Here is a 25,073-nt window from a genome sequence, read left to right as displayed (position 1 = left end):
CCGAACAATTTTCCGCGGGAGTTAGGCGTCCGCATGTACCGTGGCCCTCAGCCGTGTTCATCAGGCGTCCGTCATTTCCGCTAACCAGAAACGGCGACGGCAAGAAGCGAGCGCCCGTATGCAGCTGGAATCGGGCACAGCGACTACAGGAGTGTGGAAAGGATGTGTGCCAGTAGGCTCGGCTAGTGTCACTAGACAAGGTTGCAGAGTATCGGCACTTTTTTCTCCTATTGTTCCAAGCCACCGCCATGATCACTGTGAGTTCGCATTACCTGACGTTTGTTTACACTGCGACGGTTCATGGCCGCCGCCATTTTGTTGCTTATGCGTTTTGGTCGGTCAACTCCGTAGGCTTAGCTTGCCCTCGCTGCTCTGCGACTCCGCGAGAACGTCGTCGTTCCGAATGCGAATAACCCGCCGCGGTGTCTCAATGCGTTGTGCTGCTGAGCACGAGGTCGCCGGTTCGATTCCCGGCCGCGGCGGCCGCTTTTCTGGTGGAGGCGAAACGCAAAAACGCCCGCGTGTGCGAGATTTCGGCGAACGTTAAAGATCTCCAGGTGGTCAAAATTAATCCGTAGCCCTCCACTGCGGCGTGCCTCTTTGCCTACGTTGCGTCGGCGCGTTAACCCTGCAATCAATCAACCGAATGCGAATCAAATATACCGCAATTGGAAGCATTTCACGCTGCGGAAGTGTGTCCGAAGATGCGGTTTGGCTGCGTCTTCGGAGGCGTTGCTTACAAGCGACCCGGTCGAAGCTAGCGGCGAGGCCGTAGAAGCGTCAACCTGCAATACTGATAAACAACTAAATGGCCGCCGTTACTCACTTGCGTGCGTCAGTGAAAGCTTACTTAGAGACCCTAGATTCATCGACAATGGTACTACAGCGGATAAAATGGATACGTGAATTCAGCACGCGCCACGCCTGCGCAGTAGGGTTCGTTATCGCCCGGTCGGCGCTCGCGCCGATGAGTCAGTTTTCGTGTGCCGCTGCGCGTAAAACCGTGCTTGCTAGTGCTCTTTCAGCTGACCTTCAGAGCTTGCAGAGCACGGGCGGTGAGTGAATGCATCAAGCTCCGTTCTGAATACCATCTGAATACCTAAACGTAGGTATCCCCTGACCTTACTTTTAGAGGCGAAGCACCTTAGGACCTCGTTTTGTCCGGGGCTTGGCGTCCGTGTACAGTGTTGCGCATGCGCGAGGAGCATTGGATTGGATTGGACTAGATAGGAATTGTATAAACTGTGCACACGCGTTGTCACTCATATACATGCGAGGATGGAATGCCACGGGTGTTTTACGGTAAGAACAATCCTCAGTGCGTCGCCCACTCGTCATGATTCCCTTCGTGGAGATGCGTGAATTTTTTTTTCGCTCGTTTGTTCCTGTGTTAACAGGTACGTCCAGCTCGGCTTATTGCCACAGTCAACAGGTCATGCCCTACTCTTGCACCGGTGCTAACACGCGTGTGTTTCGCCTCCACCTGCCGAAACGCGACCGCCGCGAATCAAATTCGAAGATAAGTGCGTGACAGCCAAACTCGTTTTGAATTTCCCGCGCCATGGCACTAATGTCGGAACATTCCACACCTCATTGTCGTCGCTTCCGGCTTCGTCTGCCCGGCCCTTATCGCCTGCGGCGACCAGAAAGCGCGCCCACGCTCACAACGCGCGGGGCTCCGACGGCTTCAGTCAGGCCATCCGGAACGGAACGCCGCTGACGCCGCCGTTACGGACGCTAGTCAGATTACCGAGGCCGACACGTTCGACGCTCGGGCACCCCTGGGGACAACGCTCTTCCCCGGGGCATTTCGCTAATGGAAGCGGAAGACAGCGCGCGCTTGACACACGAACCGGTTCCGCACGTGACATTAGCCCACAATTATTGCACTTGTGGGCGCGTATATCGGCAACAGTGTTCGCTCGACAACTCAAAAAAGCCGCCCGCATCTTCCCACAGGGGGAACTCGAGTAAATGCGTCGCATCTACTCGAGTCAAGCAAAGCGTCACGTCAAGCGAAAGCCAAGCAAAGACGCCCTTGACTGAATTCCGAACGCGCGCTCCGCCGCTTATATACGTTGAGGGGACTGCGTAAGCCGGTCCCAGTCGACGACGTTGGCGTACTTGTAAAGCGGCGTGGACTCTAGGTGTCTGAGCCAAGCGCGGATGTTGCTTCGCCGGAGAACGGCACACCGGTTATATGCGCAGCGCGCCCGAAGGAGAGGAAACCGCGGAAGAGAGAGTATTGCACATGCGCCGGCCCCAGCGCGTCTGCCGCGGCTATGACGCAACACAATCCAACACAATCCACTTTAATCCAATCCAAATCCACTCCAAGCCAATCCAATCGAATCCAATCCAGTGCCCCTCGGGAGAGAGTGCTCGCTATCGCCTCGACTCGACGCGCATGCGCAGTGAGCGTGCGGACTACGGACGTCAACGCGGGTGACATCGTGAGTTACTGAAATGCTCTGCATTTAATATAAGTACATCACTGAGGGTAGCGCTGTTCTGTTAATTAAGGGTTTTTTAAACGCGAAGCTTTTTACCTTCACCCCCCAAGGGTTCTGTCGCGTACGTTGTCGTCAACAGAAAACTCCCGCGAAAACAAAATAAGTTACTGGCACCGCCAGGAATCGAACCTGGAACGAACAGGGAAACGGAGCGAGAGCCCGTTGTCTTACCGATTGAGCTACAAGCCCGCGCGGAGACGGGAGCGACAGACGGTGCACTAACCGAGCACATCTGCGGGTTTACCCACTGCGTTATCGCCGAATGCCACATAATAGCGTCACGCGACCTCTCGCCACGCTGTGCGCCCAGCCAACGGCACGTGACGCGGCAGTGTGCACGCCTTGCGCATGCGCTAAGAGTTAATAAAAATTGAAGGAAGCTCACACCAACGCATGTCATCTCACTTCGTCTCTGCGGCCGATCTCGTCATCTCCGTCGGCGGCCGCAGAGACGGAGGAACAGTAAGATAGTTTACTCTGGGTTTGAGCTTCGTTTTTAATTTTATATAAAAAAGAGTTTCAACTCATGTGCTTCACCAATACAACTCAACCAACCACCTTTCATAGATCACGCAATGATGTAACCTTAGCAGAGAATATCTCTTTGAAGTAATGAAAGGTGGGTTAAGTGGATTTCACTTGTCTCTGGTTTCACTCTTTGTATAGCCAGTGTGAACTCAAGTGACGTCGCATGGATAATCGTTGAGGGCATGGTTTAAAGCTTGGCTTTCCAACCAGCTTCACAGGCTGGATTGGCGCGCATTTTTTGTTTTGTTTCGCTTCTCTTCACCCCAACGTGCAGCAGCAGCTCTCCGTCGCTTAGCAGCTGGCCCTCCGTTGCTTATTCGAAGCTATGACAAACTTGCAACACTTCTCAGCAGCGGCCGTGAGAAACGAAATCGCAATGAGTTAACAGTTTGCACATTACCTCTTCGCACTTGACATCCCTGTTTCACCAAGTCGCCAACACTAGCACGGGTGACCTTCTCTTCTCATCATGCAATACATATTAGACTAATTTATAGCCAGCGCTCGTGTTATACGTCGCTCGATTTTGCAGGGTGCGCACGCGTAGTTAAGGCAACTAGTGAACTAGCACACCCTTCCTCGTAGCCATTAATGTGACCCAATTAAGCACGTTGAGGTTCACCGTGCCCGCATCTATTCAACCAATTCAGCGCCTGCACCGACGCCACGATCAAAGTTGCTTCCTTTTATTAACTTAATTAAACTTATTAAATTATTCCGATTAATTATTTTAATTATGTATACACACAAAAAAATTCCGGCAATCTACAACGCGAAAGGAAGCATAGGGAAATGATTAAGCTTTTTTTTACTACGGTCAGTGAAGCTTAAAAATGTTAACTTCACTAACAGTAGTAAAAAAGCCTAACCATTCATTTCCCTGTGCCTCCATTGGCGTTGTAGACTGCCGGCATTTTTTTTTCTGCATTTCGTCAACGAGCCCCTCATTTCCTGACATGTATGCATGTATATATATATATATATATATATATATATATATATATATATATATATATATATATATATATATATATATATATATATATTTATATATATATATATACGATAGAGAAGTCAAACTGAAAAACATAACAACATTTATTCTAACGTTTCGACCGGGGGCCGGTCTTTTTCAAAGATACAAATAATGCAGATCAGTTGGGTTTAAATACATTTCAGTTGTGGGCGGGGCAAGAAAAAACGTAGGCTCTACGCGACACAAAGAAACCGCAGAACGTGAAAAAAAAAAAAAAGGGGGGGGGGGGGGGGGGATACATGGCTGTTGGAGTGCTGCCGGGGAACAGAGGGGAAAGGGGGCTAATGAAGGCAGGCGAAGCTATAGGATGAGAGGAAAGCATTGCAAGGTACTGAAGTCACGACGGGAAAGCAAGAAGGTGAGAACTAAGGAGGGGCTCGTTTTAGCTCGTTTGTTGACCTGTTTCTGGCGGCAGGTGCCAGGTAGGGCAACCTGCAGGGTGTGAGAGTTTCAAAAATACAGAAAATATGCAAAGAACCAGAGGAAATTGACTGGTGAGGAGAAAAGGGTGGGAGAGCCCAGAGGTAATTATGGATGCCTAGTGCAAGCGTTAACACACATAAACAAAAGGAAAAAAGAAAAAAGAAAACGAGGGAAGGAAGAGGGGGATTGGGATTAGCGGGAGGGACGCGGAAACCGCAGAGGGAGGGGGGTGCGGGGATGAAAGAGGTTCGAAGAAAAGACCAAGCGACCAGGCGGGGATGAAAGAGGTTCGAAGAAAAGATTAAGCGACACGTGGTTTCACATGGCGTGAAATCGCGGAAACGTTTTCTTGCGAAAAACGTGGCAGCCGGCCACGAGGCGTCCACGAGGTCATGCAATGCAAGGACAATACAATGCAAAGTAACGCTAATTCAAGCTTGATCACATAAATACTGAAAATAAATGGACATAAGGCAAAAAACACATAGAAAAAAAGGAGATATACAGTGCCACATGAACTTTTTGAAGAGCATTCACGCAAGATCATATTTCTTTACATACCCGCATACAGACACACAGAAAAAACTATAAACAGAATATCACCACAGAAAAGAACAAGCGGTTTTATCTACCCGATAGCAATTGTTCAGTGCAAAAGGACACAAAATAATAATCATACAAATAAAGAAAACAATATAAAGCAAGGGGTACTATGGTGAAATCTATGTACATGTGGTATGGCAACTACACACAAGCAATACACTGACACAGTACAAAGTACAATATGTACACAAATTAAAAAAAAAAAAAAAATAAGAACGTTTCTCTTTCAGAACAAAGTTTCTCAGTTGCTCGCTGCATCGGCCTTCTCCGGTGCCTGATTGGGCAGGCAAGACAATCGGCCTGTGTTTTCATTTATGCCGCTCAAGACAGTGTTAAACTTGTAAATAAGGTACGATTCACGGGCTTCACGATCATAATGCGTTTTGAAATTGGACTGAAGCACTGTGGCTGTGAATGCGTGGAAAGGGTGGCCTAGATTATTTGCATGTTTAGATAGGGGAAGGTGTGGTAGGGACTTTATGTGTGCTCGGTGGTTGTTGATTCTCATTCTAAACGGATTCTCAGTTTGACCAACGTACTGGGCGTGGCATATGGTGCATTCAAGAAGGTAGACAATGTTTGCGCTGTCACAGTCAAAGTTTCCTCTTATCTGGAAAGAGAATGAAGACGTGGTGCTGGTGGCGACAGAGGCTTTAGTCATCATGGGGCATAGTTTGCACCTAGGCTTATTGCAGGGTCCGCTGCCTGTGAAGCTGGGGGTGTTGACCTTAGATGACGTTACAATATCCCTGATGTTTCTCGCACGTCGGTACACGACGCGGGGAGGCTCAGGGAAAACACTTCGCAACTTTTCGCTTTGAAGTAGAATGTTGTGGTGCTTTCTGAGTATGCAGTTTACGCTGGAGGACGAAGCGGCATATGTTAGAATAAGGTTGGGGGTCGTATTCAAAGATTTGGATTTTGAGTTAGTTATCAGGTGGCGGCGGTCCTGTTTCTCAGACTTCCTAATAGCATCACTGATGACAGACGGTGGGTATTGTTGTCGTGTTAGGTCATTAGTTAGTTGTTGACAGTTAGAGGCAAAATCAGCTGGGTCAGAGCATATCCTTCTGAAACGCAGAGACTGACTGTATGGTATGCCGAGTTTACAGTGTTTGACGTGGTTGCTTTTGAAATGCAAGTACTGGTGTCGGTCCGTGGGCTTCCTGTACACTGAGGTCACAAGCTTGTTGTCCGATATCCTCACTGATACATCGAGAAAGTTGATGGTAGATGCGGAATACGAGTGGGAGAATGAAATGCTCTCGTGGGCGTTGTTGAAAGCGGTGATAAATGTTAGAAGTTTCTCTTCCCCATGGCACCAAATGAGAAAAATATCGTCAATGAACCTTCGATAGAAAAGAGGGTGAAGCTGTGCCTTGCTTAGAAATTCCGACTCCAATGTGCCCATGAAAATGTTAGCATAGTTGGGTCCTATTTTGGTTCCCATCGAGGTCCCGTCAATTTGCACGTAGTGCTTATTGTCGAACTCAAAGTTGTTCAACTCCAAGACAAGCTTTAGAAGTACGCCGAGAGTTTCACCATCAATTGAATTGTCTTGGGCGGCATCATTGTATGCCTGGATGACAGATCGGATGCCGTCCGAGTGTGGAATATTTGTATATAGCGAGGCGACGTCGAGAGTGACTAGCAGGCTGTCTTCTGGTATAACTAGATCCATAATATCAGCCAGAAAATGGTTTGTATCCTTTACATATGAAGGTAGTGTGGGAGGAATGTCTTTGATTAAGCTATCGATAAAACTAGAGATGATTTCTGTTACTGTCCCTATACCGGAGATGATTGGCCTGCCTGGATTTCCTGCTTTATGTATTTTAGGCAACATATAAAATCGTCCTGGAACTGGGCTTAAAACTCACTAAAGCCTCACTTCAAGTTTTAAGCCCAGTTCCAGGACGATTTTATATGTTGCCTAAAATACATAAAGCAGGAAATCCAGGCAGGCCAATCATCTCCGGTATAGGGACAGTAACAGAAATCATCTCTAGTTTTATCGATAGCTTAATCAAAGACATTCCTCCCACACTACCTTCATATGTAAAGGATACAGACCATTTTCTGGCTGATATTTTGGATCTAGTTATACCAGAAGACAGCCTGCTAGTCACTCTCGACGTCGCCTCGCTATATACAAATATTCCACACTCGGACGGCATCCGATCTGTCATCCAGGCATACAATGATGCCGCCCAAGACAATTCAATTGATGGTGAAACTCTCGGCGTACTTCTAAAGCTTGTCTTGGAGTTGAACAACTTTGAGTTCGACAATAAGCACTACGTGCAAATTGACGGGACCTCGATGGGAACCAAAATAGGACCCAACTATGCTAACATTTTCATGGGCACATTGGAGTCGGAATTTCTAAGCAAGGCACAGCTTCACCCTCTTTTCTATCGAAGGTTCATTGACGATATTTTTCTCATTTGGTGCCATGGGGAAGAGAAACTTCTAACATTTATCACCGCTTTCAACAACGCCCACGAGAGCATTTCATTCTCCCACTCGTATTCCGCATCTACCATCAACTTTCTCGATGTATCAGTGAGGATATCGGACAACAAGCTTGTGACCTCAGTGTACAGGAAGCCCACGGACCGACACCAGTACTTGCATTTCAAAAGCAACCACGTCAAACACTGTAAACTCGGCATACCATACAGTCAGTCTCTGCGTTTCAGAAGGATATGCTCTGACCCAGCTGATTTTGCCTCTAACTGTCAACAACTAACTAATGACCTAACACGACAACAATACCCACCGTCTGTCATCAGTGATGCTATTAGGAAGTCTGAGAAACAGGACCGCCGCCACCTGATAACTAACTCAAAATCCAAATCTTTGAATACGACCCCCAACCTTATTCTAACATATGCCGCTTCGTCCTCCAGCGTAAACTGCATACTCAGAAAGCACCACAACATTCTACTTCAAAGCGAAAAGTTGCGAAGTGTTTTCCCTGAGCCTCCCCGCGTCGTGTACCGACGTGCGAGAAACATCAGGGATATTGTAACGTCATCTAAGGTCAACACCCCCAGCTTCACAGGCAGCGGACCCTGCAATAAGCCTAGGTGCAAACTATGCCCCATGATGACTAAAGCCTCTGTCGCCACCAGCACCACGTCTTCATTCTCTTTCCAGATAAGAGGAAACTTTGACTGTGACAGCGCAAACATTGTCTACCTTCTTGAATGCACCATATGCCACGCCCAGTACGTTGGTCAAACTGAGAATCCGTTTAGAATGAGAATCAACAACCACCGAGCACACATAAAGTCCCTACCACACCTTCCCCTATCTAAACATGCAAATAATCTAGGCCACCCTTTCCACGCATTCACAGCCACAGTGCTTCAGTCCAATTTCAAAACGCATTATGATCGTGAAGCCCGTGAATCGTACCTTATTTACAAGTTTAACACTGTCTTGAGCGGCATAAATGAAAACACAGGCCGATTGTCTTGCCTGCCCAATCAGGCACCGGAGAAGGCCGATGCAGCGAGCAACTGAGAAACTTTGTTCTGAAAGAGAAACGTTCTTATTTTTTTTTTTTTTTAATTTGTGTACATATTGTACTTTGTACTGTGTCAGTGTATTGCTTGTGTGTAGTTGCCATACCACATGTACATAGATTTCACCATAGTACCCCTTGCTTTATATTGTTTTCTTTATTTGTATGATTATTATTTTGTGTCCTTTTGCACTGAACAATTGCTATCGGGTAGATAAAACCGCTTGTTCTTTTCTGTGGTGATATTCTGTTTATAGTTTTTTCTGTGTGTCTGTATGCGGGTATGTAAAGAAATATGATCTTGCGTGAATGCTCTTCAAAAAGTTCATGTGGCACTGTATATCTCCTTTTTTTCTATGTGTTTTTTGCCTTATGTCCATTTATTTTCAGTATTTATGTGATCAAGCTTGAATTAGCGTTACTTTGCATTGTATTGTCCTTGCATTGCATGACCTCGTGGACGCCTCGTGGCCGGCTGCCACGTTTTTCGCAAGAAAACGTTTCCGCGATTTCACGCCATGTGAAACCACGTGTCGCTTAATCTTTTCTTCGAACCTCTTTCATCCCCGCCTGGTCGCTTGGTCTTTTCTTCGAACCTCTTTCATCCCCGCACCCCCCTCCCTCTGCGGTTTCCGCGTCCCTCCCGCTAATCCCAATCCCCCTCTTCCTTCCCTCGTTTTCTTTTTTCTTTTTTCCTTTTGTTTATGTGTGTTAACGCTTGCACTAGGCATCCATAATTACCTCTGGGCTCTCCCACCCTTTTCTCCTCACCAGTCAATTTCCTCTGGTTCTTTGCATATTTTCTGTATTTTTGAAACTCTCACACCCTGCAGGTTGCCCTACCTGGCACCTGCCGCCAGAAACAGGTCAACAAACGAGCTAAAACGAGCCCCTCCTTAGTTCTCACCTTCTTGCTTTCCCGTCGTGACTTCAGTACCTTGCAATGCTTTCCTCTCATCCTATAGCTTCGCCTGCCTTCATTAGCCCCCTTTCCCCTCTGTTCCCCGGCAGCACTCCAACAGCCATGTATCCCCCCCCCCCCCTTTTTTTTTTTTTTTTTTTTTCACGTTCTGCGGTTTCTTTGTGTCGCGTAGAGCCTACGTTTTTTCTTGCCCCGCCCACAACTGAAATGTATTTAAACCCAACTGATCTGCATTATTTGTATCTTTGAAAAAGACCGGCCCCCGGTCGAAACGTTAGAATAAATGTTGTTATGTTTTTCAGTTTGACTTCTCTATCGTACAGCTAACCTCATAGCCAGGAACCTTTTCTCTTAACTATATATATATATATATATATATATACAGTCGAACACGCATATATCGAACTCCAAGGGGATTGCGAAAAAGTTCGATATATCGATAATTCGAAATATAAGGTTATCTGAAAGCTGCGCACATCACGGCGCTCTTCAAAGTCGCGACAAGCGGTAACTTGCGGCGCAGCGTTCGATATATTGAACGTGCCCCTGATCGGGAGCTCGATACACTCGAACAACAGCGCTATGCTTTTGCATGGGGTTTCCAAGGGGATGTTCAGACTGTTCGATATAGACAATAATTCGATATATGCGTGTTCGATATATCCGTGTTCGACTGTAATTGAACTAACTAAACCACCGCCACGGCGGGAAAAATGCTGGCAACCCTGCGTAAGAATAATCCGGTCGTTCATTCGCCCACCCACACGTACACGCACAAACACAGAGAAATGGGGGAAACAGACTTCCCAAATGTGACGTTTGTAAATTATGAACACTGCAGGATCAGGAGACAGTGCTAAGCCGGCAAAAAAAAGCCCTCCCTATTTTTTCGCAAATGCCAAATTCTCCGAATGTCTCACCAGTATTACGTACCTTCCACAATTTGCTCACTTGTCTTCAAACACCGCTTAACTTGCTTTCCATTTTGTACCTCCATTTTAGATCAATTTAAGTGAACAGGGCTTAAATGTACCTTTCTTTAGCAGACAACGGTTTTTTTTTTCGGTCTTATTTTTACCCGAACGATACGTTTAGGCCCGTCAGCAACGGAATTCGTTTGACTGGCTGGGACATCACCCAGTGCTAAATTTATGCACAGGCAGGCGAGTCGAGTACGAAACGTAATAACAAGCCCCATCGAAAGCTCAGGGAGACGAACGAAAAGAAACAAAAGCCCTATACAAAATATTCAATTACATGCACACCCGCCGTGACAGGCCTAATAAGATATTTTGTTTTAAGGTAGTTCTGACTAAATCGTCAGCTATAAACTTTTAAAAGCATCGGGGGGTGTTACGCAACAGCCTGTGTCGCGGCTACTGCTTGTTCAATTAGTTCCTAAGGCATCCGGGTCTCTAAATCCTTATACCCGATCCTCCTAAATCCTGCTTTAAATAACCACTGTCACACAACGAAAAGGCCATCTAACGCTAAATCTCACAGCACTTTACGCCAAAGGTTACCCACGGCAGTTCCAAGATTGTCTCCTAACCCTCCAAGGGATACATGCATAGTCGTTTGCTTCGTAGGTTAGCTTTTTTGTTTCCTTGTGGGAGAACCGCGGCTTCATTCAAGTTCAGGTGAAAAATCGCTCGCAAGTAACGTAACACAGAGGCGGACGCGGGGGACTGCTCAATAACACAGGCGGCAAATTATACGGCAGGCTAAAATTGGCCGGAATTCCTCAAAGGAAACGAGATGGCTGCACCGAAGCCGAATTTTACCCAACTTCAAGCACGTCATCAGAAACCACCACGGCGAACGGCGGAACAGAGACAAAGCGCGGAGTTACGCAAGTAACGAGAGCATGTCTGGCGGCGGATGGCGTGCCGCAAGGTCGCGTCGTTGGCCCTACGCTATTCGCGGGCGCCCATTGTGCGAGACAGCCAGCCATACACGGGTAATTTCCGGCCGGCGGAAAAGATCGTACCCCCAGAACCGACGCTGGCCCCTTCCTCCTCAACGTGCATGTGCGCGCGCTTCGTCGGCATGCCTCGGCGGCGACGACGACGAGGAGTAGCGTTTCCTTCTCGCCATGTCGTCTGTACACACACCCGGAACGGCTAGGACGAACTGGAAGGCGGAGGAGCCGTATATATAGCAGTAGTTCTTCCAGCGAAAACGCGGCGGCGGCCAAGAAAGGTTAAAAGCTCGCCGCTCCGGGACGGCCGCCCCAAAGGAGGAAGGAAGATCGTCCGTCGTCGCTCGGTTCTCTTAAAACGGAAGTAAATGAAGCTCTTGCTCCCTGCCACGAGCACACACGAGGAGTGCACAGGCCTCATTTAATGGCGTCGCGAAGCGCGGTCAGCGACTGCGCATGGGCTCACTAAGTTTACTGCGCTTGGCGCGACATTAAACGTAATTACGTTGGAATCCCTTTTTCTGTGATGATGACGATGACGATAACAAATTGCTGTAACTGGCACTAAGCATCTCTGGCGCTTGTAGAGCTCTGGCACACGCTTCACAGGGTCGCACTTTTCGTTATTCGTATTTTTTTAAACAATGGCCGCACAGATGCTTGCTTCGCTGCGGATGTCGCCCAAAGACGAGAGCCTTCTACCGCCCCGACCACGCGACGTCCTCTCCTTACCACCCTCGCTCTCTTCCCATGACAAATGCAGAACATGGTTGCTCGATTCACTTCAATTTTCCCGCGTTCCAACGGGTCCCCGCGCCATCTGTCTTAACTTCAATAAAACCTGTTGTTGGGCTAGGCCATAAGCGGCTCAGACTACACGAAAAAGTTTACACCACGGCGCGGGCGCTACTTTGCGGCAACCCCGTGCCGACAGCTCACTGTCATCGTTTCTACCGCAATAACCCCCTTTTGTAATCTGTTAGGACCTTTTGTTTTGGTTGTGTTCGTAACAGGTACAGCCGACATGTTTCACTTTAGTGTGTGCTTTTATTTCGCCTCGCTTCGACACCATTTTAAAGCGCAGCTCTTTATGCCTCACTGATGGCGACGTCGCACCCAAAACGCACTGCAGGAAAGCCAGCTTTCTGACGATGACGACGATCGTGGGTGAAGTGACAGACGGTTGAACCGCAAAGCGTTCTCTGGTCGAAAGCCAATGTCTTCAAAGCCGAAAGTCTAAGTCCAAAATCCAAATCGTTACGTCCAAAACGCACTACGGGAAAGCCAACTTTGCTCAATGGGTTGGTACATGATGGTGATGATGAAACAAGAAAAAAATGGTTCACGTGGTCGGAATCGAACATGAATGCCTCGCGTTATGAAACACATGACTATGGGATTACGCCATTCTGACACGGTAGAAACTGTTTGGATTTTGAACTTTTGACTCTGACTTAGACTGCATGGGAGAAGGCCTCGCGTTTCAACCGTCTTTCCCTAAGAAAGCGGCTTTGATTTTGTTAGTTTGCTATCGTAAGAACCAATCACACCTGTACTTTTAACTAAAAGAACACTCTTACTCTCAGTTATGTACTTACAATTTGCCTCAAATATGCCTACGGTAACTCCTTTGCGCTGAAATGTTGGCGTGTGTGAGCCACGGGCAGCAGTTTCAGCAGCTCGGAACGGCCTTGTCGATACATACTGCGTGTTAAAGCATTGTAAAAGCATTAAAACCTGAAAAACATGTAAAAGCGTTTCTTAAATCATTAAGAGTGTTCTTCAAAATTCCAGTTGATTAGTGTAGTTATGCGGTGGTGTTGCTGATGTTATTTTGTTGTTTTGTGGGTGTGTTAACTGCGCCTACACTTTGTTACCCGGGGAATATTGTATTGTTAACGTACCTGCTCTTGTGCACAGCTTATATGCATGCCTTTTTCCCTTATTAGTTCTGTTATGTGCAGTTTTCCGGCGCTTTTACATTCCAGGCTTTATATAATGAGGTCTGGCAACATTTAATGTATTATGGACTGGTTGAATATCCTCCTACAGCCCCCCACCCCAATGTAATGTCCTCCCGGGTCCGTAGGGTATTAAAATAAATAAATAGATACGTAAATAAAAAGAAGAGGTGGAGTAAACTTTATTTGGACCAAGCTTTACTAGACTTTCTTTATGGTCGGGCGGTTGAATCGAGTGGCCGACAGACAGACACCGACCAAAACTTCTGCGTTTAGAAATTATTTTCTCGGCGAATCTTATGTCGAAACAATACCGTGCCGCATCTCAAACACCCAAACGAGCGCTCGACCAAAGATGGTATTGACCCCTCGGCCCGTCGCATGCATTACCCGACCTCGCTTCCGCCTATCTTTTCCTTATCATCATTCACCGAATTACCCGGCGCAAAACCCGAGAACACGCTTTTTTTTTTCTCGTTCTGGGAATATGAGCCTAGAGGGTGCGGCCAATATATCTGCCCTTGAAATGCCTGGCGGCGAGCGAGCTGATATTACACGGAGAAGACGGCGCAAGCAAGTTCTCGAAATCTTGCGTGTTGAGCAAGACACGGGAGTGGCGCAACCGCTGCTTACCATAGGCGGAATTAGGAAGAGAATAAAAACAGCAACAAACCAGAAGCTCGGTTCCGTACTTTTTTTTATTATTTAAGTGGACGAACTGATAGGCCTATTTGCTTCAGCCGCGCGGTTCACGGCAACGCCTGCAGCGGTGTACGGTTCGCTGCACCAGAACACTGGATTCATTTACCCATGAACGGACGGTGCCCTGCACCGCGTCACCCGATTGCTCGTGGTGCAGCCGCGGTGCAGAAAAGTGCAGTTTTAGCATTCCGTATATTCACTGTATTCTGTGCGTACCGTGTTGACCGGGACCCGACTGGGCACTTGAGCAATCGTTCCGGTAGGGTGGATTAATTAGTTCCGCAGGTCGGCCCTCGCCATGCCCGCGCGTTTGTTACGGTGGCGGGTGTCCTCCTCGCCGCGCTCACGCGCATAGGCGGGTCCCGGTACTGACGGCACGCACGGAACAGACGGAATGGCCCGCTACGGACGTGTTGTGGAAAACCGGTGCTATGCGCGCACAATAGTTGGGAGTTCGGAGACGTATAGGTGGCTGCCCTGAAAGCGTGAAAATGTTCGTCGAACACAAAGGTTCGTTAATCGAACCTGCCTGTCGTCGATGAGTTGGTCGTAGCGAAAATGGTTGCCAGCTTCGAGCTGCACAAGACGACAGGAAAGTATGACTAATAGATGACAATGCCTGAACCTAACTCGGTCACAAAAACACGCCACGCTGCAAGTGTGTAGCAGGGCACTGCGCCAAACCACGCATGCGCATTGCACTGGTCTCACAAAGTGTTGTGCTAGATTTGAATTGAACGGATTTGATATTTATTTACTGATAATTCGGAAATTAAGCTAGGTTATGTATTCTTTCTCCTTTTTTTCGCTGAAGCCCTGAAGATACTTGCCCCTACATCAGGCGAAAAGGCTCGTTTATCAAGCCTTATAGATGCGCAGTCTTAAAACTCATTCAGCCAGCCATTATATCGGCTGACCTTTACTGCGCTCATCTCAGAGACACGCCAATGCAACTTTTCCAATGAAAAGGGGACGGGACTGTTAGAGACGAATCAAACATCGTAAGCATTGTCACCATCGTTTTGGTCAATCGCGAGGTTGGACGAAAAGCTGAGAGGGCTACAGCTATGGGTCCGGCGTTACGTTCAATCGTGTTGCATCCCGTGTTGCGTTCAAGGCTCTTGCGAACACCCTGCCCCCCTTTTCCAAATTGGTTTCCAGGCAGCGCGTAAGCGAGTGATAGTGTTTCTTTAGGTAAAATCTCTCCATTCCTACCACTAGTAACAACACCCCCCCCCCCCAAAAAAAAAAAAAGAAGAAAACACCACAGAAAAAAAAGTTACACCATCTTCCCGTAGGGGAACCCCGAGTAGTATGCGAAGCAGCCATAGGGTTGACTGAAGTCCCCATTAGTTTTCAGTTCGTCGTTTCCGTTGACGTTCAGCTTCGCGTGCCTTCGTTGTATCAGTAGCTTCTTGACGTGGCTTGAATGAGTGAAGGACATAAGGCGCGTTCGTAGCACATGCTCCCGTCTCGGTTTGTAGCGCAGTGGGAAGAGCGCCACGTACCTCCCGTTGCGGCCAGAGAGTCGTGGGATCGAAACCGGGGGCCGCCTAACTATTTCTTTTATCTCTAGTGGACTGCGCTGATGTCAGCCCAAACGCTGACGGGGTTGAAGAGACGCGCATGCGCAGTAGAGTGCGGACGACGGACGACAAGGGACACAGCCCCGAGCACGGGATGCTCCGCATCTAAAAATTTCTGTGTGTGGTTCTGGCGAAGCCGCAAAGTTTCGAAAGGAACTTCAATAAGGCTTAGTGTTGGACTCGTTGGTATCTAGACATCTTGGAATATAGAGCGGTGATGAACTTTACACGACATGCTGTTTATGCTGTGGTCGTCGTGTAAAGTTCAGCGATTTATATTCCAAGATGTTTCGAAAGACAACGCCGTAAATCCAACGCCTAAGGCAAAGTCCGCGCCAAGGTGCAGAACCACCGTTTGTAAACGGATACTCCTGAGATAGGTACGCTTTCAGATTTCGGAAGAGTCCTGGAGGAAAAAAAGGTGGGCACGATAAAGTTGCAACAACACGCACTCAGTTATGAGCACACAAAAAGCATGCAGAAGGAGCACACGACCGCAAAATAAATTGGCAAACAAACAACAAAAATCACTGCCTGCTGCAACAAGGAGTCCGAGCTGAGCGAGCACTACCGAAAGAGTAAATCGGGCAACCGTGCTTCGCGTACGGTCCTTTTCTGTGTTGCGGAGAAGAAAAAAAGTTTCGAAGTGACCAACGCCAGCGTTATTCGGCAAGACGAATTCCAGACAACGGAATCCGCAAGCAGCGTTGTTCTTACCTCAGCAGTGGAACAAAAGGCAGTTTCGGCAGGCGCGTCTCGAGGAATTCCCAGAGGCGCTGCACTTGCCGCAAGAGGAAGGCGCCAGTCAAAAACAATCTTCGCTGGCTATGTAGAACCGAAGCAGCGGAGCAGAAAAAAAAAAAAAAAAAAAAAGGAACTCAGCTCTGAGCTAACAGAAAAGTTAGCTCAGACTTGTACCTGAACTCCAGGCATAACGGGCAGAACGGGGGAGGGAAAACAAATCCCGGGCCATCTACACTAACGTGAAACCTGCAGGGGCGAAGCATGCATGTGTATAAGTGTATTCTTGGAGCCTTGGCGTTTTTGCCAACGGAGATGAAACCGTGGGGGGGTCTCTTGTCTTTGAAGCACGAAGCGTTCTAGCGCGAGGCGTAAACGAGTGTCCCGGTGATTTTTTGTTTAGTACGCGTTACGTTCTAGCACAAGGCGTAAACGAGCGTCCCGGTGTTTAAGTACCGTGACTACATGAGACGACGGTTACGACGACGACGACATGAGACACCGACAGCCCGAGCCCCTAAAACACTGGCTGCATTCACTCCGCGGCAATTCGAAAGAAGTTAGTTATGTAGGCGACATTCTACCTGGGCATTGCGTAGCGGGTGATGCACGGAGCACGAGTGAATGGCCTCGTGATCCACAGTTGCAACTCAATTTTACAGAATCCGATTTTAGATATTTCCCGAATTAACAATGAAATTTAAAAAAAAACAATTCTGTTACAAGCCGGAGCTACGCCTGGGCAATAAGAAGCGAAGTAGTGGAGGACTGCTGATTAATTTTGACCACCCGGGTATCTTTAACACGCGCCGAAATGTCGACAAACAAGCGTTTTCGCTTTTCACCTTTACCTGAAAAAATTAAAGCCGTTCCACTCAACGCGAAAGCTGTCGGATATGCAGAGCACTGATGCGCCATAATTGGCTGCAGCGCCGTTATCCGCTCACTGCTACCACCCAATGCAATTCAAATTTCCCGCCTTCGCAGTGCTCGCGCGCCCCCTGCCTGAAACTGCGCCAGCGGGAGTCCTGTTCGTTTAGTGCTTGCTTTTCCTCCCGCACGTGCCAGCGTCACACTGCCACTTTTTTCGCTTACTGTCGTAAAAAAAAAAGTTCCTAACAAAATGAACGCGGGCGCTGCCGGCTAATTAGTATATTCTGCCTCAAATGTACCTGCAGTTTTCTTTGCGCTAAACAACGGGGAGATGTATGACAAGCGCCAGCGGTTCACGATTTTCGAGCGGTTATGGCTATATAAACTGCGGGACGCCCTACGACCGGTACGCCGGGCTCTGGGTCCGTTATCTCGCTACGCCGCTTGATTCCGGCAGTCGCTTGACATCAAGCGTACAGTCGTCAAAACTGTCAACAACAACAAAACACGAGGTGCCTGCCTACGCACAGAGTGGCAGCTCACGATAGTCACAGCCGCATCTTTGGCGCCTGGTTATCGGCCCTCACGATGCTGCCCTACTGCACTCGGGTGCTTCCGCGCATGCGCACCGCCTGGCTTAGCAGCCCGAGCGCCATCGTAAGCTGCCGCTCTGAGCATACGCTGGCACCTCGTCCTTTGTTGTTGTTAGCAGTTTTGACGACTGTACACCGAGCTACGACGTCAAGGGGAGCCCCTAAAGTGTTCTGCACTTAAAATAATTGATTGCGTATGGGAACATCACTCGAGGAACAGCAACTGCCAATGATGTGACGAACGAGTAACAGCGGAACGAACGTTTAAAAGCTTACGTTTCATTCTCGGGAGCACATGCAATTAATCCACGTTATAACGAACTCCTTCGGACATAAAACTGACTTCGTTATAAGCGAAACTTCTTTAAATGCGGTGAAGAAGAAGCGAATCGGCTACAATCGTGGACCGTCTTGATGGTCGTGAATCTTGCGTACAGCTTCGCTACCTTCAAGTCTTACGGGTCAGCGTGAGCTTCCTTCATTTTTGTTTCATATATATCTTCCAGTTCCGCGAAAACACCAGAATGGCTTTCCCTATCGCAAGAGGCCTCCCCGAAGAACTCTTCTCCCGCAAAACTAGCAGTGTTGGTTTTGTTCTTGTGGATCTAGCAATACTTTTGTGCGGTGTCATCAACTGACGACACCTGGGCCGAAAAAGTTAAAGCCACGAAAAAATTAGAATAAAACGATAATTCGAACAAAACGATTTCGTTATAGCGAGGATTTCCTGTTCGTACACCTCGACTACTAACGCATTCTGATCTTCGTGTCGGAAGAGCAAACCAGCAAGTCCGAATTTCCTCTTCCCCGGCGACGTCGTAGTTCGCAGTCTATTTGCGCCTCCAGGACTTGGCGAACACCTCCACGCATCCGGTATTCGTGCACCCAAACCAGAAGCCGCCTCATGCGCCAGCATCCCGGGAAAACGGCAGCTGAACGGTGCCAGTAGGCTTGTAAATAACAGCCCCCCAAGGAGGAGGAATACCGAAAAAAAAAAAAAGAACCAGAAGTAGGGCACTACGGCCACGGAGGGCTTCCGTGGTGGGCTATGGGGTCGTCACCGGCGGCGTTACCGGTATTCCCGCCTACTCTGCGTTTGCAAAACCCAGCTCGCCCGGTTCGGGCATCCACGGAGACCGCACGTGGCCCGATTAGTGCAAAAATAAACCTGACATCAAGAGGGCTAAAAAAAAAAATTACGCCCATCTTGCCGCGAGGGAACCCTGATGTGATGCGACGCATCGGGGGGTTCAATTGGCGTTTCCATTGCGCTGATTCTCTAAATCGCGTGAAACGTGTTGTGAACGCGTATCATGCATCCCATCACATGCGGGTGTTCTCATACGCGGGAAGATGGGCGTAATTTTACTTTTCATGCTCATGCATACGCGACATGAGAGAGTTGCCATGAGCGTTTGGATTGACGCTGGTACTCGATTGTGTCAAACCACTCGCTGACGGGACTGTTGCTTCCATCGCACTACATCGGCAGAAGCAACGGAGTCGTCGTCGTCAAGCGAAGCACAAGCAAAGTCAAGCGCAGTCAAGCGAACGCACTTGACTGAACCGGCGCAGCGCGCTTATCGCTTTATATTCAGCACTTGACGAACGGAGGAGAGTTGCGCATGCGCAGCGAGAGCAAATGCGAGAGAGAAGCGTCAGCGAAGCGCGCGCAGCTGTTATGATAATGAGACAGAGAGAGCGCGTTGCACACAGCTGTTGGCGAGAAGAACGGAGGAGAGTTTGCGCATGTGCAGTGAGCGTGCGGACAACGGCGCGACAACGACAATGGAGGGACATACCCCCGAGCAAGAGATGCGTCGCATCTAAACACCACGCACCCCTTCGACTAAAGATGACGACGGTTTAACGCGAAGCTTTCTCGTGATGAACTCTTTGATTGGCCGATCCTAGACTGCCAGTGCGTGCCACTCTTGAGGTATACGCACCACTCTTCTAGAATACCCACAGCAACCATCGGGTGGGTACACCGCAGGCATAACATTTGGGTTTGGGGTGTTGTACGGCGCCAATCGGTACCCACTGCTTGGCGTTCGCCCCGACCATGTCGAAATAGAACAATCGAATACTAGAGGCCGGCTTCATAACGCGAGGGACGCACGTTCGATTCCGGCCACGGGAAGCGATTTTTAGATGCGACTGCATCTCATTCACTCGCCTCGTCCCTCCATACGGCGTTGTTGTCCGTCCACACCCCTCCCCCATTCTCCTCGCCGCGCCAGCTGCGCTCTCCGCCGCTAACCCCCTCTCCTCTCCGATAGCGAACACTCTCTCGCGAGGGGCATTGGATTGGATTCGATTGGATTGGATTAAAGTGGATTGCGTTGCGTCATAGCCGCGCCACGTTGCGTCATAGCCGCGGCAGGGGGTTCACGGCACGTTTCACGCGATGGGAGAATCAACCCAACGGAAACAACAACGGAACCCCCTATGCGTCGCATCTACACAGGGGTTCCCGCAAGGGGAGGTGGGAGTAATTTTTTCTGTCACTTTCACTCCCCACCATTCATCGACAGCGTCAGAGAATGCTGGCTTTCCTGCATTGCGTATTGGCGTACAACGGCATCATTGACGACACTAAAGCTTCGCTTTAGAATTATAAGACCTCTCATTGCTACCTAAACGCGAAAACTTTGGGCTGGCCGTCTCACTCGATTCATACACCCGGCCAACAACAGTTAAAAGAATGCCTGGGCAAGAAGCATTGCATAGGCAAGACAGTCCCAAACTACTGAAACTGGTGGCATGCTTAATGCGGAACACTGTTCAGCAAAAAAAGAAAAAGAAAACATTATCATATTTGAGGCAAAACATGCGTTCATAACGAACAGCGCCGTTTCTTTTTAATTAGTAGACGTAAGATTTGTTTTTGCAATAGCAAATGAAAAACTGGGTAAAAACCAGTGGCAAAAAAACAGGTGAGGCAAAATTAAATACAACAATTGTGTCCTCGATCTGTTCCAAGAAGAATGGAAAAACAAGGTTCGAACAGATGGCCCGTAAGGTGAGCGAATTACGGCAAGTTTCACTTACCAGCAATAATAAGTGACTTCAATACGTGAATATTTATGAAAGGAGTATGGTTACACAAAACGGCTGTGGCTTGTTTTATCGAAACTTTCCCAACGAAAATAAAATGACCACTAACCGAAGACGACTCATTCATTACTCCAAGTTTCATTTTCTTCTCACGATTAGTTCATCAGCAGCAGCAGCAGCCTACCTACGTACACTACAGGGCAAAGGCCTCTCTCATAGATCTCCAAGTATCCCGGTCCTGTGCCAACTGCGCCCAATTTATCCCCACAAACTTCTTGATCTAATCTGCCCATCTAACTTTCTGTCGCCCCCTGCCACGCTTGCCTTCTCTAGGGATCCACTGTTACCCTTAATGACCAACGGTTATCTTGCCTTCGCCTTACATGCCCTGCTCACGTCCATTTCTTCTTCGTAATGTCTACTAATATGGCCTTAACACGCGTTTGTTCCCTGGCCCACTCCGCTCTCTTCTTGTCCCCTAATGTTACACAAGGACTCTGGTTACACCCATCATCTTCCGTTCTATTGCTCGCTGAGTCGTCCTCAATTTAAGTTGAACCCACTTAGTGAGCCTCCAAGTTTCTGCCCCGTAGGTGGAGTGCCGGTAAGATGCAGCTGTCATACACTTTCTTCTAGTTAGTTTAACTAACTTGTAGTTCGTTATCTAGTTGACGATCAGTTAGTTCACAACAAACGAGTTCACGTACCTTTTCTTCAAAATGATTTTTTACCTCTGTGTCGTATGCTAACAGCTCCACCCGCGGTCATCCACCTTCGCGCAGTTGAATGGCTCATGACCCCCCCGCACCTCTATTTTGCCCTCACAAAAAGTGCCGACCAAGGCACAAGACCCGAAATCACGAGGATACAAAAACGCATCAGGCTCACGTCGTCGGAAAATGCCTGCGGGATTTGTGCCAGATCGTGCGGAAAAAACCGAACCGCTGTTGGCGCGCTCGCTTCCCGCGGTGAGCGCCTTTCGGCGAGCGAACCTCCGAAACCGCACCTTCTTCGACACGCTCAGATAGCAAGCCACGCGCGCAGGGCCGAAGAAAGCAGATGCCGCAACGCGATACATGGGCAGAGGAATGAAAAAAAAAAAAAAAAAAAGGCTGCTTGTCGCGAGAGCTGGAGCGTGCAGAGCGGCCGCGCTTGGCCTGCGCTCGGTAAAGGGTTGCAGGAAAGATGCACACGGGGTGGGCAAGACGCTTGTCCTTTGCTTGGATAGAACCCACATCGCACGGGAACAAGCGAACAGCGATTTCTTAGAAATGGGACATATAGATATATAAGAAAAGAAAACTTTGAACAAGGTAAAAGCACGATTGTTGGCAACAATCGTGCGTTTACCTTGTTCAAAGTTTTCTTTTCTTGTGTTCTCTACCATCTTCAAAAGTTCAACTGCTCCCTATATATATATATATAATAAGACAGTTAATAAGGGTTGGCAGTCAAGAAAACCTCGGAAAGCAAAGGGGAGGTTGCGGTGGGTCATAGAAAGAGATGAAGAATTTTTTGAGTTGAAAAGAAAGTGGTGAAAAAATGCCCGCCGGGTGGGATCCGAACCCACGACCTCCAGAATACCGGTCTGGTGCGATAACCACTACGCTACCGGCGGGGCTGTTTCCCCAGCACTTTCTCGGGTATTTATGTTAAGGTATTTTTGTTTCCTGCACTTGGGGGTGGTAGCCAGCGCCACTATATATATATATATATATATATATATATATATATATATATATATATATATATATATATATATATATATATATATATATATATATATACAGGGTGTTGCAACGATAACTGGAACACTTTAAAATTTTTTTCCTGAGCGATCCGCCGCTCTGTTCGCACTCAAACTTCACACAAAGGTCGCATTTTGTGGTCTATTTTGTTTGACACCGGGAACAACAACGGTACTTACCTGTTTATTCTGAAAAAAAATGAAAACGATTTTCGCCTATGGGAAAATGGCCGCTGATTTGGACGTGCGAGCCAGGGCAAGTTGATGTTGGAACGACGGAACCACCTGCAGAGTGAAACGCACGTTTGGGATTCACGTACGGAGCCAAATGGTCCAGCAGACGATCAGAAAATGCACCTAGAAATGAGCTAACAGACGATCAGAAAACCCGGTTTTCGGGCTCGCACGTCCAAATCGCCGCCATTTTCCCATAGGCGAAAATCGTTTTTATTTATTTTCAGAATAAACAGGTAAGTACCGTTGTTGTTCCCGGTGTCAAACAAAATAGACCACAAAATGCGACCTTTGTGTGAAGTTTGAGCGTGAACAGAGCGGCGGATCGCTCAGGAAAAATTTTTAAAGAGTTCCAGTTATCGTTGCAACACCCTGTATATATATATATATATATATATATATATATATATATATATATATACATATATATATATTATATATATATATATATATATATGCGTCCACACGCGTAATGCGGAGGTGGTGGGTTCGATTCCCGCAAATGTCAACTGGTAAGGGCACATCGGGGAGTAGGAGGGGGAGACGGGGTTTAGGGACCAGCACCTCCGGGAGGGGGGGCCGGCACCCCACTCCCGGGAAACACCGGATGCCATAGTCTCCGCCTATGGCATCACTCCTTTATTAACCCACTCCACTCGCTTACCTGTATACCCGTGCCCGATCAAGTGTCCGCGCCAGATTCACAGCGGTGCGAGCTTCAAGGTTACACAGCGTGCGACCGCGTGCATCCTTTTTCGCGCGAATGGCGACCGACCCCTCCGGCGGTTTTACGTTCATCCCATGATACGCTGACGCAACTGCGGCCGTGTAGCAGCAGTGCGTCGGAGCGTGAAATGTGCACCCCCGCGCCCTTGAACGCGGAATGGACTTCCCTTTTTCACTTTCGCTCCCGCAGTGGCGTGAATGGGGGGGCGCCGGCGGAAACACCGCACGTCTCGTCCGCTCCATTTCGCATTCGTGCGGCCGCCCTTGTATAGCGTGCGCACGTGCAGTGCACTGCCAACACCTGGCGGGAGACAAAAAAATTGGGCCCATCTCCCCGCGAGGGGGACTCGAGTAAATGCGTCGCATAGGGGGTGGGTGTATTGCGTTAACGTTTAGTGTTTCGGGAGTTGGTGGTAGTGAATGCGTTGTATCAGCAGCTTCTTGACGTAGTTTTGAATGAGTCAAGGATATAAAGCGCGTTCGTAGCCTCCCATTCTGTGTCGGCTTTGTGGCGCAGTGGGTAGAGCACCATGTACATTGCGTTCCGCTGGCAGGGTCGAGGGATCGAAACCAGGCGCCGGATAGTATTTTTTTTTATATAGTGTAGGGGGAGGGGTGCGGACTACGACTACGGACGTCAACGCGGGTCACATCGTGAGTTACTGAAATGCTCTGCATTTAAAACACTGAGCACAAAACGATAGTACGGCTTTGGTTAAATTTCTGGAAGATAACTCATTTTTTTACCCCTAAGCAACATGGATTCCGTAAAAAATTTTCTTGTGAGACGCAACTTGTTCAATACATGTAATTGCCACTGCTCTTGATAACGGACATTCCATTGATAGTATTTTTATTGATTTCTCTAAGGCTTTGACTCAGTTAATCACCAATTACTATGCATTAAGTTAAGCAAACTAAGTGTTGATCTAAACATTCTTTCTTTGAAATTTTTTTCTCTAATAGAACTCAGTTTGTATCTGCCAATGAATTTCATTCACCACATTGTCTAGTGACATCCGGGGTACCACAGGGTTCCGTGCTGGGTCCTTTGCTTTTCTTGATTTATGTTAACGACTTGCCTTCAGTAGTTAAGTAAATGTCAGGTTCGATGTTGTTCCTTGAAGGTGATGATCTGCGTTGGTGCCTGATGGTGACGGCACTGACGACACGACGACGATAGTTGATGGAGGGTTTTTCAAAACTGTATATTTACACAGAAGATATATACAGAATATTGACAAACTGAAGACAGAGTTAACAAAGTAAGCAATAAAATGGGTTCCTAGGTCAGCTACAACTTTGTGCACGCGGCACCCCCGTCAGCGACGGACCCTGACCTAAAACTACCCAAGTGGTGAGGTCCTCCCTA

General features: G+C 48.1%; 1 protein-coding gene and 1 non-coding gene across 2 annotated transcripts in view; both read right to left on the bottom strand.

Moving 5' to 3' along the window:
- Crmp (Collapsin Response Mediator Protein) overlaps positions 1-25,073 on the bottom strand; it is an 85,077-nt gene that overhangs the window by 48,905 nt on the left and 11,099 nt on the right. The window lies entirely within an intron of this gene.
- Trnat-ggu (transfer RNA threonine (anticodon GGU)) lies at positions 22,540-22,612 on the bottom strand. The gene has a single exon. It is a non-coding gene; the product is annotated as a tRNA-Thr (tRNA).

This window comes from Haemaphysalis longicornis, unplaced genomic scaffold (assembly GCF_048455015.1).
Source record: "Haemaphysalis longicornis isolate Haplotype H1 unplaced genomic scaffold, Haemaphysalis longicornis Haplotype H1 scaffold_12, whole genome shotgun sequence".
In the NCBI taxonomy this organism is placed as follows: Eukaryota; Metazoa; Arthropoda; class Arachnida; order Ixodida; family Ixodidae; genus Haemaphysalis; species Haemaphysalis longicornis.
Note: the sequence above shows the minus strand (reverse complement) of the source record. Positions and strands in the feature narration are given on the sequence as shown.